The 15,152-nt window shown below is 40.3% G+C and overlaps 1 pseudogene; it reads right to left on the reverse strand.

Annotated features, from left to right (window-relative positions):
- Nucleotides 1-677: 677 nt before the first annotated feature.
- On the reverse strand, nucleotides 678-14,023 carry LOC105194435 (annotated as a pseudogene).
- Nucleotides 14,024-15,152: the final 1,129 nt, after the last annotated feature.

A 15,152-nucleotide genomic window follows, 5' to 3' on the forward strand; every position in this document is an offset into this window, starting at 1 on the left:
TTCTTGCTTCTGACGTCATGACTTCAATATAGCCACGGCGAGTACTCAGGAACCTTAAAATTTGATAAATATTTTCTAACTTTATGCATATTATGTTATATATCCAAGTAGGATATATTCAATAAAATACATTGAATCAGTATTGAATACTGACGTGATAGCGATTCTGCACCAAAAAAATGAGATTCATATTTCAGTACTGGCCTTGTATTGGACCAACATTAAAAAATTAATGGTATTGTACTAGCCCATTATGTAGATTAGTACAAATAGTAGTACTAATTCAGCATATTACCGGTAAAATTTTCAGTAACACATTGTATAAAAATTGACAAAAGAAATATGTCGAATATTAATACTGAACTAGTACATTTTCCATAGATTTTTGTTATTACATCCGTATTGAAATCGGCAAAAGTAATATGTTGGGTATCAGTATCAAAACTGTACATTGCCGTTATATTTACAACACTGAACTTATACAAACGTTGGTTAAAGAAATATATCGAATATCAGTACCGAACCAGTACATTTCCAATAAATTTTTGTTATTACATCCGTATTGAAATCGAAAAAAGTAATATGTCGGGTATCAATATCGAAATTGTATATTGCCGTTATATAATATTTAAAAGTTGATAAAAAGAAAATGGGAAAATAATGTGTAAACATTAAAATAATGTGTTAACATTTTTTATTAATAATGTAATGTATTATAACATTTCTATATTATTTTAGAAGTTTGAACATCTAATTAATAGTAATAGATGTACTAACTATCTATTACTAACTATCTATATGTAACTAATATTTGATACGAATTACCCACCGATTACAATAATTAAGACATTATAATTTTATGAACTGATTGTTTCTTTCACATACATGTGTGCGCGCTCGCGTGTGTTTATGCGACCCTCAAAACTTTGCTTATTTCTAAAAATAGCCCTCAGTTTACAAAATGCTGCATATCACTACTCTAAACTATTGCTATCAATTAGATAATTCTTGCAATGTACCGATGGTTAAGGCACGAATCTTTTGCGCCGATAATACGATATCGTAATTTCTTTCAAGAGTCTGTTTTATCTCTGTGCCCATTAACGAATCCATACCCAAGTCGGCCAAGGTATTATTGGGATTAATCGAATCAACATCTTTAATGCCTAAGATATTGGTAACGGTTGCAATGAGATGGCAAATCTTGTTGCCATTGTCGGATTTATATTTTTCAGCTAATACCGAAGAAGCCAGCACCGGATGCGGTTGTTGAAGGAATATATTTATCGTTGCAAGACAACTCGATATTTGTTGCGGTATACTACCGCTCACCTCGGCGTCGTTACCTCCCATCATTTCTGAAGAAGTAAAAATATAAGAGAAATTGTGTTATTTAAAATCAATAAATGTAGAACAACGTTATATAAAATGTGCATTAGGTATTGCTTCATTATTATTTTATAAATTATACTTTTTGAAAGAAACATAAAATAAAGATGATTAAATTAACAAATGCAAAGAAAAGGCAAACTGGAAAGGTTTAAAAACGATTCATTCAAGAATTTGATTAAAGGAGAGAAGATTCCTATTTTCTCAAACTATTTCATATATTAGTATATTACCCATGATTAAGCCAACGTCTCCGATGGCACCCCATTGGATGGCGAAACCAGGTAAGCCATTAGCCTGCCTCTCTTCCATCATTCTCTCCATGGCCGAGTTTGCAAAACCGTAGTTGGTTTGACCCATATTACCGCGACCACTCGATAGAGACGAAAATACCACAAAATAATCTAGCGATAGGCAGAGTTTTCTCGATACCGCGTCTAAATTTCTTGTAACGTTGATTTTTGATGATATAACCGTTTTGAAATCGGCTTCTTCCAGGTTTTCGATGAGAGCGTCACGTAAGACGGCTGCCAAATTGAATATACCGCCTACAGGAGCCAGCCGGTTGCTTTCTTGGATCAAGCGTTTGGCACCGGATAATATCGTAACATTCTCCGTGAAAATAACGATCTTTACGTCGTTTTTGCGCCAGCGACGCACATGTAATGCTTGATAACCGGTGCGTATGCCTGAGCGCGATACGAGAACGATGAATTTGGCGCCGCGGCTGATCATCCAGTCGGCCAGTTCTAGACCGAATCCACTGAGACCGCCGACCAAGACGTATGATTTTTCCGGATTTAAATAAGTACGCCGAATCGCGGCTACTGTCTTTGGCATTGGTACGCGTTTCTTCGGTTCCTCATCACGGATTTTCAGTAGCACTTTGCCAATGTGATTGCCCGTCGCCATGAATCTGAATGCCTGCTCAAGCTGTTGTTCTAAAAAGACAGTTGATTGGAGCGGACCGCCGGACGTACCGCGCCATTCTTGATTCCCTCCGAAACGAGTTTTACCAGTATTTTTTTTATTGCGCTATCTTTTTCATCAACATCTTCTCCGAATAACATATCCAACAATACACCATGGAAAGATATATTTTTCAAAAACATTGACATTCCTATACGGCTGTCATTCGACAAATCATACTTGCCGATTTCAATGAAACGGCCACCGTACGCGAGGCACTGAATGCCGGTTTGCAATTTCTCCTTTGCCAGTGAATTCAGTACGACGTCGACTCCACGTCCTTGTGTCTCGACGCGTATCAACTGTTCAAAACTCGTATCTCGAGAATTGTCGATGTGCCTGTTGTTCAACTGCGGGAAGACTTCCTTGAGATATTCTCTTTTTTTTGGCATACCCACGGTAGTGAAGATATTACAATCAGCATGTAAAGCAATGGAAATCGCTGCTTGACCGACGCCGCCTGTATCAGAGTGGATTAATACGCTTTCGCCTGCTTCTAATCGATCCCGTATAAATAGAGCATAGTAACTAGTCGCATAAGCAATCGGTATCGTTGCGGCTTGTTTCAAGGTCCACTTGTCAGGTACCTCTCAAAGAAAACTAATATCCGCTGCCACAGTGGCTAATCCTTTAGCTTCAACTATGCCCATTACGCGACGACCGTCAGTGTCTCTCCCGGAGAATTCGAATCCTAATACGGACTCTTTCGTGGTAAGATGTCTGGTGATAGTTTGCCACTCGCCAACATGATGTCTCTATCATTCGTATAATTTATATTTTTTTTTCTAGATAAAAGTCCTCATTATCTAAATTTTCAATCAATTTTTAATGAATATTACGTTGAAACTTACCTGAAGTTTAATGAAGAATAATATACGTCGCAAAGTTTCTTATTAGGAAATTTTCTATAATAATTTAGAGGGCTTTCGATCCATTTCAAGCTGCTAAGGTCTCCTCTCCTCAACGTATTTGCATACACATGATGTATCTGTTTGAAAGTTACATCTAATTGTACGTGTCGATAACTGCCCCATTGTCCTCCTTTTAGCACATTGGCCATCAATCCTTTGTTTAATTGTTCTACGTAAAACCGTACGGACAAGCCAAACTTGGGAGCTCTCGTGTCTTGGATGAAGACATAGCGCGCATTTGCACCATCTATCTCGCGCCGTATAGAAGTCATGAGTCCGACTAAGCCTATAAATAAAAAGACAAAATTTTGATCCGTTTACTTTGATTTTATTCCGATCTATTTATCTTACCAAGCGTTTCTTTGCCCTGGGATACAAGGAGCACTTCTTGACCCTCGCTATCAGATTTCTTCAATGATGTTTTTACATTCTTCAGCTACGAGAGATTGTTCTCTGTGATTTGCCTGACCATCGGTTCTTTCCTTTTTTCCCGTTACTTTAGCAGCAAGTATGTTTTTCTTACCGGATCGGTTTGTTTCCCGGCCAACATTAGATTACCCACACAACATAAAGTTGACTATGAGCCGACTTTAAGCTGACTGTAAAAGGCAAGAGTTGACTTTTAAGTCAATCTGTCAGTCGACTGTGAGTCGATTGACATTAGGCGAATGTCCCAAAAGTAGTTGACTGTCAGTCGACTTTTCAGGTTGACAATAAGTTGACTGTGAGTCGACTATTTGTCGACTATTAGTCTCTACAATTTATATAGTCGTATAAAATACGTATTGATAAATCAATAATTTAAACGTAATAAATTATAGTTTCCAAAAAAATATTTCTTCCTTTTCGCTCAAAAGGGTTAAAGATTAAATTTGAATTAAACATTTATATACAAGATTTAATAACAATACAAATTGTTATTTACACATAAAAATATAAAATTTTATGTGAAACAGCGAACCACATACACATCACATTTGAAAAGAACAAGAGCGCATTTCGTCTCGAGGTTACAACAATTAATTCCCATAAGTTTCACTGAAGCGCGATTTAGAAAAACAGTCGCGGTGGCGCCTAGATATAATGCTTGTGGCCGCACTCAAGTCACGAGAAAATCCCCCGCGGCATGGCCACCTAGTGGAAGCCGCGCAAGCAGCGAAGGCGCGAAGACTGGCGTTGCGAAAAAGTTTTGAGATCATAGACATAGTACAAAGTCTATGTTTGAGACTCAAAACCAAAGCAAATCGCTTGATTTTTGAAAGCACCGTAATATGTTTTTACGTGTAAAATAACTATTAATAATTGAATGTCTTGGATTTTAACCGTATTCGGTATTTCTGAAATGATTTATAAATGTTTTTTATTTCATAAATACATACGTTTTCAATAAACCTTTAATTAGCTATACCGAATGTGTATAAAATACGTTTATTATTCGTTTAAATATTGCTGCAATAAAAACGTATAAATATAATTTACGTTTAAACTTTTATTAACATATTTAAAAAGTATATCATACCTAGATATTAAATTCTATTTTTGATACGTTATTTAAAGGGACAACTTTTACAAGTCATAAACATATATAAGAAATGTTTATTTAATTAGTATATAAATGTATTTGATAGTATTTTTATACGTGTTATAAACGTAAATACATTTCTGGCATTTTATAAACCATTTTTCAACGTATAAAATACGTTCTGTATTATATATACGTAATAAGAACGATTATTATAAACGTATATTGTACTAACGTATAAAAACCTAACCCCCCCCCCCCGTTTTACCTATATACTGTGACGTGGCAGTTTTATCTGCCTCGCCACTTCGTCCTCCGCCTGAGCATAGCGCAAGGAGGCGCGTAAGACCGGGTCGGGCACTCAGCGAGAGAGCGAAATCTCCGGCGGGACTGCGGCGCGTATTGATTTCATTTATTTATTCGCGGCTTATTTCATGTATCCGCGGGCACCTCGACAAACGTCGCCTAAGGACCAGCAGCAGCGAGGAAGATGGGCAGCAGCAGGACAAGGAGAAGGCGATCGTCCAGGGCCGGCGCACGGAAAACCGACGGCGGAGAGAAGGACGAGACTCGACGTGGTGACAGATATGCGCCACGCAAAAGAGGCTCGCAATTGGCGCAGCCGAGGGACAGGCCAGGGCGGACGAACGGCCAGGACAAGGGCCGTCGGATGCCGGCTGTCCGTCGAGAAGGGTAGCGGCGAAGAATCGTCGCGGGAAATCTCTGCTGCTGTCATCCGCGAGGACGACGAGAGCGGCGAGGATATCGGATGCCGACGGGGACCGCACGACACCTGCGGAGACCCGACACTGCGCTGCCGTGACGTCGCGGCTAGATAAGGGCGGCCGCTGATAGGCCGCGCCGCTAGGCGCAAGAATATCGCGCACCTTGTGGGAGGGGTAGCGCCCATCGATCGCGTATCGAGCGCGATCCTCTCGGCTTTTGCGTGCGACCCGGCGAACTGAGCGCGTGCGGGACGAATCCGAGCGAGTGTTATCGGCGAGCGAGCTATCGGATTTTGGCTATCGGAACTGTGCCCGGCCTGGCGATCCCTGCGGGGGCGTCCACGGGACCAACGGAGGACCGGATCGTCGTCGAGGTGACCCTCTTGAGACGGTGAAAAGCCATGAGCTGCCGGTGCCGGCTGACTCGCGCTCTGAGGTGGAGCCATTGGGTTAGTGTGCAGGTGCGTCCGCCGCGTGGCGATAGAACGCACCTTTTTAGTGTTTGGTCGGCTCTTCACCTCAAGCGTGAGACCTTGTCGAGGCACCCAGCTGTCGGCTGCCGCGTGTACGTTGGCTGTCCCGCCGTAGAAGCTCGCGGACGACCGGCTTCCCGGGAAGCCGCAAAGCCCTCGCGCACGTGCGCGAGTCGTGTTACGGCCGTGATCACACGACCGCCCGCGTTATCGGTGCGTTGTCGTGTCGCGCGTCTTCGAGAGAATTGTGCGTCGTGACCGCGACGACGGCACTGCCGTCACCGGGTATCTTTGGTTGTATTGCTTTTGAGTTAATTACTGTCCGTTAGCGAAAGTTCGACGAGTGTGTTCTCGCCGCGCTGTTCCGAGCGCGCGTGATTGGCTGTCTCGTTCCGCGCGGGACCAACCGCCGTTGTTCGCGCCGCTAGCGTAAGCATTGTAGTATTTAAGAAAATTTTAGCATTCCGCTTATTCGTTTTCGTCAACTCTCTTCATCTTTTTCGTTCTTTGCTTGCTTCGACTGATAATTCCCTCGCGTTTGGCTCTACTCTGTCTCTGTCATATGCTACAATACATGTTATTTCTGTTTGTTATATCGGCCTGATCTTGTTTGATTTCTCGCCTACCCGTCTCCTCCAGTAAGAGAGCTGCTTCGTCCCTGTCTCCGCTACCCCGCCCCTCTACCGGTTAGAGGAGCTAGCTGGCCGCGTGCGAGCGACGATTTCGTGTTTCGTTCTGAGAAGCTATCGCGTGATGTGCATCCGCGTCTAGCGTTAAATAGTGTACCCGGCGACGCGACCGGTATAATCGCGTCTGGCGCCCAAATTCGCGATTGGTGGTATCTATTGGTTATATCGTCGCTCACGCGTGTCTCGCGCGTAATTCCGGTGTTTGATCGCGTATTCCGCCGCTGCTCTCCGGCGTGGGATAAAAATACGTGACAATACATATCTGCCACATATCTATACCTATTTTATACCATACTTGCGTTTAATAAACATATATAAAACGATCCAGTTCTTATTGGGTTTATTGTGAATAGTCGACTAATAATTATTTATATATTAACTATTAAAAGTAGTGTTGTGCTCCGGTGATGGCTCCGGGAACGTCGGTAGGTATATCGGGATCTTTTCGGCGCCTTAGGAGTTAGGACTCGTAGGAAGGGCCGCTCGGTGGTTGAAGATAAAACACTTGCTTGTTCCAACGTTAAGATAATGTATTTTCTTCGTATTGCCCTTGTTACACTTGTAGTATGATTATATATGTCGCTCGTTGCTTGTTTTTCCCGGACGGCCCGGTATATATTGTAAGACAATAGTGATTATTGGCTTTCCAATAGTTCATTTCCTTAAATTCAATTTCCTTCCATTCAAGGGACGCTAACGAGCTACGAGCAAATTAAAACTAAGATTTCTTTTTATGTTAATTGTCTTTTCGGCAAGATAAAATATCTATCATTTATATCTTTTCGCTTTGTCAAAAAGATATAAATAACTTAAAAAAGTATAAGATCTTTAGTCACAAAAAGAACAAAGTTTTCGTCGACTTTGAGTCATATTTCAGTTGACTATTTATTAACCATTTGTCGACTTTCAAAAATCGACAAATAGTCAACAAGTAGTCAATTACTGTCGAGTTATAGTCGACTGTTGAAAGTCGCCTTTAAGTCAACTGAGAAAAGTCGGCTACCAGTCGACTAACAGTCACGCGTATTGTGTGGGTAGTTTCCTTCAACGCGATCTTCAAATCCAATTGTACAGCGGTCTCCTCCAGAAGAATGAAACCACCAGGTTTTAAACTAACGACTAAATTTTTGAGAATAATATCAGACTGATTCGACAAAATATCTGCTGCTATGACGAGGTGCATATCCTGAGCGGGAGGTGCAGACTTCACGTCTCGCGTTACGACGTTTGCATTCACGTTTATTTGATTCAAACTCTCTATGTAATTGTCGACAGAAACTGCGATTACTTGTAAATCAATCTGAAAAAAATCAAGTGATTTTATAATAATTTTAAGTGATGAAGAGGGAAGTACTGCTCTCGATAAGAAGCAATTACAAATAGAAACAAATTATGAAGTCAATTCGAACATGCCTTATTTCATTTACAAGTTTATATACATTTTAAAGCTGTGCATACAAATACAAAGAATAAATAAACAGTATAATAAAATAAAATAATTTTTATAAATATACGCGTCATCATAATCAGCACAATCATAGATTTCTCATCTCTAATTATTTCTAGAGTTTTTATTCATCTTTGATATTACATACACGAGGAGACACTAGGAATTTTGAATTAAAAATTATTTTATTTTGAATGACACAAAACAATTTATTAAAATCACTTACGATAGGCGAGCCTAGTTCACCATTAAAAATATCAAATATAAGCGGCGCGAATAAAAAGAGCTTCCGCAGCTTGTTCGCTCGTGTTACATCCAGCCTTAAGGAAAAGAAGGCTATCTCTTAAAAGATGCCTGGGAATTTAGGAAGGCAGGGAAGGATGCAACAGAAACCCTTTTATTCTCGTGACCGCACTAGTGCGGTACGAGCCGAATGCACTTTTGATGATTCCGACATTATGCGTCAACGTGTGATGACACGCTTTAACGCCTTTTCAGAATCGTGCGATCGTTGGTCCTAATTTGAGTCAGAGAATTCAATCTCTATAACTCGGGATCGGACCAAGTGCAATCTTTTTAAGTCGGGAGGTTAGTGTGAGTACGAGATGGGTTGATAAAATAAAATTTTACATTAAAACTTTTCTTTTAACTAAGACTTAACATATATTTTAATACTTGAAATTTACATACATAAGGTTTCTATAAAGTTTTTAAAAGAATTATATAAATACATAATCAGTTATTGTTATTTAATAGAAAAAAAAAACAATATTACAAGGTAATATTTATTAATTAGAAAAAAAAAAAATAAAACAGGAGTATGTAATTGATTAGGTAATGATTATTAAGAAAATTAAAATTTAAGTACATTGTTTAATATCGGTAGGAAAATCTATGAAGTTAACATTATTTTTGAGGTTTGGAAACATTGAGACTTACAGGATAATACATGATTAGCTATCAAGAATACAAATAATTAATTACGACTACTTGAAAGAATTAATGTTAGTGTAAATTATCTATTATTATAAGTATAGTGTTTAATTGAGAAAGCTAAGCGGTGCATATTGGATAATTGATTTAGAAATTATATATATTGAATTAACATTGGTATTACAAATAATTAATTTTGAAAACTTAAGCTATACGCGTTATTATGTATACAGGAGGAGATGGAACTAATCTATTTCGGTTATGGAAACCATAGATGGGGGAAAGAAATTATAAAAAAAATCTATAAGTACGTAGTATTGGTAGGGATCGTCAGGGAGGAAGACGAGGATCCGATCATGAGGATTCAGGGCCGTAATTATAGAATGTAGGGCATCTAAACCTAAATCGAAATGCAGGCAGAAATCTAATAAGAAGGGGGGTATAGTTTTGAAAAGAAATTGTATTATTTCTTCAAGGGAGTCTTGAAGGCCATTGAAATGATAATACCACGGGCGACGAGGAGGGAGCTCGATTTCTTCCAGAAACTCCACACTGGATGTGGAGCTCGCTGGAGAAAGAGGGGGGCTTGATGCTGGGAGATCGAAGAGTACCGGAGAATAGGAGATGCTGGAAATAGTTTCGGGAGGGGAATCGGGAGCTATCCTGTAGGTGAGTAACGAGGAAATTGAGACGGCGGGGGACTCGGGTCGGAGCTGCGGAGGAGTTCCGGGAACCTCGAGAGAGAGAAGTTCGGGATCTCGCGAATTGGATGCTTCTTCGGGAGCGCGGTGTTTTTCTGGAGGAGCGGTCTCCTGCTCCACGGGCTCGCGCCTTAACTCCTGGAGGTACTCCTCGTACGCGTGGTCGAGGAGTATCCCGCTCGCGCCAAAGACGTCTTGCGGCCCGGCGACCGATTACGCGACGGTTCCCGTGGTTGACCACTATCAACCGTATTTGATTATTAATCGCGATCTCGAGGGAACCAAAGAATGAGGAATGGAGAACTTACTTGTTAGTTGAAAGGAAAGAGTGCAAATTTTTGTAGGTTGAAAAGGTGCTCGACACAGCGCAGGCTGTCCACTCTAAGAGATGCTTCACTTGATGGGCCGCTCGGAGGTTTTTAAGACGGTTGAGCACTGATCGTTTGAATTTCCGCACAGCTTCTATACTTGCAAACGCGTGAATGTGAGTGCAAATGTGAGTGCGAATATGAGTGCCTGAGGCGCTCGAAAGTTGCACATTTTATAGGACTTAGGAAAAGGGTGTGGGGTTAACTTTGTGAGATCGAGATTTGATTGGGTAAAGCCCTTTTGAGCTTTCCTTGGAGATTCTTTGTTATCAAAATTTTGAGCTTGTTCGTTGGGTAGTTTACCAACGCTCACTACCAATCATCTTCTTGGATGATCTCTTGTTGGCTAATTTTCTATCTTCTCCTGATTGTTCTTAACTTTAAGAGGGGCAAGCAGTTGCATCACCCAATCGCCTAAGGGACTCGTTATCTTACGGTTTTTCTTCTTGGAACGCTCGGTCCAGATTTTTATATCGTCGCGTCCATTTATTTGGGACTAGCTTTCCATATGGATCATCTTTCCGTTCGTGATGAAACATAGGTTTGAATAAACAAAGCCGGGTTTTGATTTTATAGTTTTATAGTTTCCGTCCGGCGTCGCGACTCAATCTTATCTTTGATTGTTGCCAGACTTTAATAGTATTTATAAAAGAGAAATTGTGGAGTTCCGGATATAAGTATTATAAATTTTACAAACAATTTTTTAGCTTATTTCGTGTTTCATATTTTGTATGATGGATGCAAAAAGGGAAATCGTGAAATCCTCCGGATGTAACACCCGCAATCTCCATGGTTTTCAGTTTCAATGCCATCAATGTTCTCACACATAATTTGCAAAAAGTGAGTGCGTGTATTTTTCCTCTCTTTGAATTCTTTACTAGATTTTGCGAATTTTCATAGGACACGAAAGTGTATTGTTCATATTTAGGATCAATTTGAATCTGCTGTCGTCGAGGTGCCAAAGAAGATTTTAATCCTTTGAGCTCGATACCACCCAATTTAACAATATCGATGTCCTTATAGTGATACACCGGTAATCCACCATTTTCTGGTAATTCTTCTACCAGTCGTTTATAAAGAATGGGATCGATCGCGGCGTATTGGAGACGCGTCGGTAAATACATTAGTCTATGGCTAGTGGACATTAGCTGAACTGAAACACAGTGTCTATGTACAGAATCCATTGATTGAATCAGTACAATTGACCACCAACGCCGTAGTTATCGCAATATTTGATTCCTTGAAAGATATCGCGATACTCGTACCCGCGCAACCTCAATTCCATATAATTGTCTTTGGCGTTCAATGGCAAAATCTCATTGTCGGTAGACGGTATTGGTGGTGGCGGCAGCTTCAGTTGATCTTTCTCGATAGCCTTGGACGTGTGGACGTTTCCACTGACGACGATTGTACCGGCCGCACAGATTTCAAAATCGCCCGTTCCCTCGAAGATGGTTATCGAGAATTTCACCATTCCCTTCTTTAGCATAATAGTGGCTCGCTGGAAGTGCACGTTCTCAAATACTACCGGCATTCTTTCAAAATCGGTGCCACGCAGTTTCGCCAAAGTTTTCCATACTAACAGAATATAACCAGTGGCTGGGAAAAGGACTCGTCCGTCTATCTGATGTCCAGCTAGATACGCGTCCGTTTCTTTTGACAGATCTATTTTGACGATACACTCTTCCGAGTGGCTCGATATCTGATTGAAAGAAGCCACATTCCACGCGGTGGAATAATCCCACTTGACTAGTTCCTCGACCGACCGTAAAACTTATCGACGGATATAATTTGAAAATATTAGGTTGCGCACCAGCATTATACAGCTTACCCACACTAGACAGCAAAAAAGCCAGGTTGTCCGAATGATCCCGTTTATGAAGGCTGATATTCGTCACCGTTGGTGGTAACAATCTGCGCAAAATTACCTGTAGCAAACAATGTGGTGCAATTTCGATTGTTATCGCATTTTCTGGAATATGCGCAATCGCTTTGTGAAAGAGCACAGAAGAGAGCAAATTATTTACGTGATACGCAGACGAGCTAGATTGCGCGAGCGGACTGCCCCATGCAGACTTGGGACTGGAAATCCATCTGGCTGATCTTTGCTTTGGATTTGGGATGATTTTGTCGAGCAAAGCGCGTAGCTTAGGCCCGGCCGAGGTAATGTATTTGCTGTGGAAGTTGTAGCCGGAACTTTTCACCATCTTTACGAAGATATCTTTGCTCTTGAGCGTTTCTGCAAATTTTTGCATAGACTCAGGCGGACCAGAAATAGTGATCGAGTCCGCGGCGTTGTGACAAGATGGAACGATATCGGGTGGGCACATTTTTCTGATCTCCTCCCAACTCAAACCAACTGCCGTTATAACGCCCGGTTCCAACTTGGAGTCCATAATCGCCTTGCCTCTAGAATAAGCCGCTAAGACAGTTTGCTCTAGTGTAAACGCACCATCAGCATAGGCACAACCCAATTCTCCAATAGAGTGTCCGATTATACCGTCCGACTATATACCTATCGACATTAAAATCTCCACAAAAGCGACCTGCATAGATGTGATAGTCACGAAAGAATTTAATACATTCTCGAATGTCTCGTCCGTGGCGTTCATGATATTCATGAGGTCGATGCCATGGGATGCCAACGCGTCTGCGCATCGTCGCAAACTACGTTGAAAAATTTCAATGCCAAACAATTGATGGCCCATGCTCGCCCATTGCGTGCCCATACCGGAAAATACAAACCAAATTGGACGTCTCTCTTGAAAGCTCGTTATTTTAGCCATTTCACGTGTACCATCGATGTTAAGTATCTCGTAGCCGCGAATCTCATGGCCGGAAATATTATTATTATTCTTAACAATGAGAGAAACTCATCGTCATTACAATGCTCTTTTGCTTTATCTAGTAAGGCGTGTACCGCTTTCTTTGTTTGACCCGATACAGCAACTAATTTCGGCAATGATTTGGTGATGTTCAATAGCAGTGATAGTTTAGATTTTGGGTTACTGCGGAGAATGAGAATATGCGCATTTGTGCCACCGGAGCCAAATGAATTAATACCTATGAGACCACCGTTCCACGGTGTGGCCTTGTCGATTACTCGAATGCGTCCCTCTTTTAAGGCTGGAATGTCTGGATTCGGAGTATTAAAATGCAAATTGCCGGGTATCACGTCTGCTTCCATCGCGATTAGTACTTTGGCGATAGAGCATAATCCACTGGCCGGTTTCGAGTGACCCATATTGGATTTGACTGAGTCAATTAGCAAGGGAGTCTTCCGGTCTTTGCAGAACAGTTTCTCGATAGCAGATACCTCCACTTTCTCTCCTACTTTTGTACCGGTACCGTGAGCCTCCACGTAACTCACGTCCGCGGGATTAATTCCTGCCTCGGTATAGATGTCACGCATTAATTGATTCTGCACTTCATCATTGGGATACGTAATACCCTGGGATTTGTAGCCGTCGGTATTTGTTTTCGTTCGAATTACCGTCGCGTACACTCGACGTGCATCTTTTGCTTTCTGCAAATATATCGCCACAACCGCCTCAGCCCTCACGTCACCGTTAGCTGAAACGTCGAACGTTTTGCATTTGTCATCCTGAGACAGCATGTTTAATTTTAATCCTTGTAAAGAATAGTTGGGTTTTAGCACGAGATTCAGTCCACCCACGATTGCAGCATTGCATTCGCCAGCTCGTATTGCATTTACAGCATTATATGTAGCGTATAATGATGAAGAACAAGCGGTATCTAACGAGTAACTTGGTCCGGTAAAATCAAATGAATATGAGACTTTGTTGGCAAACATCGATCTGGAACTGCCGAGCAGATTGTATCCTGCAAGCAAGTGCAAATGTCTCGATTTATTTTCAGCAAATTGTGTCATTTTTCTAACGCCGTAACATATTTATAATAAATATTAAAATATAAACAATTATTTACACATACACTCAGAGAAAAATTATGTTTGAATTGTGTTTAAAAAATTGTTTCTTTAACTAGATTTTTTTAAGTTAAAATAAAAGTATCTTTAAGGAAAATAAAAATTTATTTGATTTCAAGAAGTGACATTATTGGTTTTTTGTACAGTAAATATGTAAATTATTTGTTTAATTTATTTGTTTAATTTAAACAAATCAGTTTTTAATTCAAAGAAAATACTGACAGAAATGTAAGAAACAACTTAATTGTGACTATTTTAATATATTTATTTCATTGAAAAAAGATTTGCATTGCATAACCAAACTATTTCTTTAAATCTGTTACGTCCAGAGTTGAAGTAGGATAGGTAAGACATGGAGGGAGAAAGGAGGGACGTAACAACTTGAGAATGTGCCCACGAGGCACAGACAGGGTCGCGTCGACAACCCAGAATATATGGGTCAATGGGTCCACAGCGGGGGGCCCAATGACAAACATTCAGGATGTCTCGCGTCCCCCGGTCCTGTTTGAGGCAGCAAATTTAATTGCTTTACCTCGGGATCGGACCTAGTGCTTGGCTTAATAGAGCAAGAGATGATGAGTGAGGTGGAGAAATTAATTAAACTCCTTATAATCAGTCATTGATTTATTGAAAGAAAATGTGAAAGATAAATATGTATAAAAAAAAAGGATTAATTCTATGTAAAAGTAATTTATTACAGATTAGAGCTGTTAAGGAACACAATTTGATAATACAAAAAAAAAATCCGCAGACTCGTGATAGAAAGCTCGAGGTTAACAATTACGAGTATACACATTTATATATACATATATATATATATATATATATATATATATATGTATAAATATATATACGAGGTGTGTTCAAAAAGTATCGCGAATTTTGTGTTTTTTCAAAAATTATTTATTTATTCATGAATATCTATTTTGTCCCCTTCAAAGTAATCCCCATGAGATATTATACACTTGTGCCAACGGTTTTTCCAATCTTCGAAGCACTTCAAAAAATCATTTTTTTTTATCTTGTTCAGCTCCTCCTTCGATGCCGTCTTTATCTCGTCAAGCGTAGCGTAACGT

Source organism: Solenopsis invicta, chromosome 14 (genome assembly GCF_016802725.1).
Source record: "Solenopsis invicta isolate M01_SB chromosome 14, UNIL_Sinv_3.0, whole genome shotgun sequence".
In the NCBI taxonomy this organism is placed as follows: Eukaryota; Metazoa; Arthropoda; class Insecta; order Hymenoptera; family Formicidae; genus Solenopsis; species Solenopsis invicta.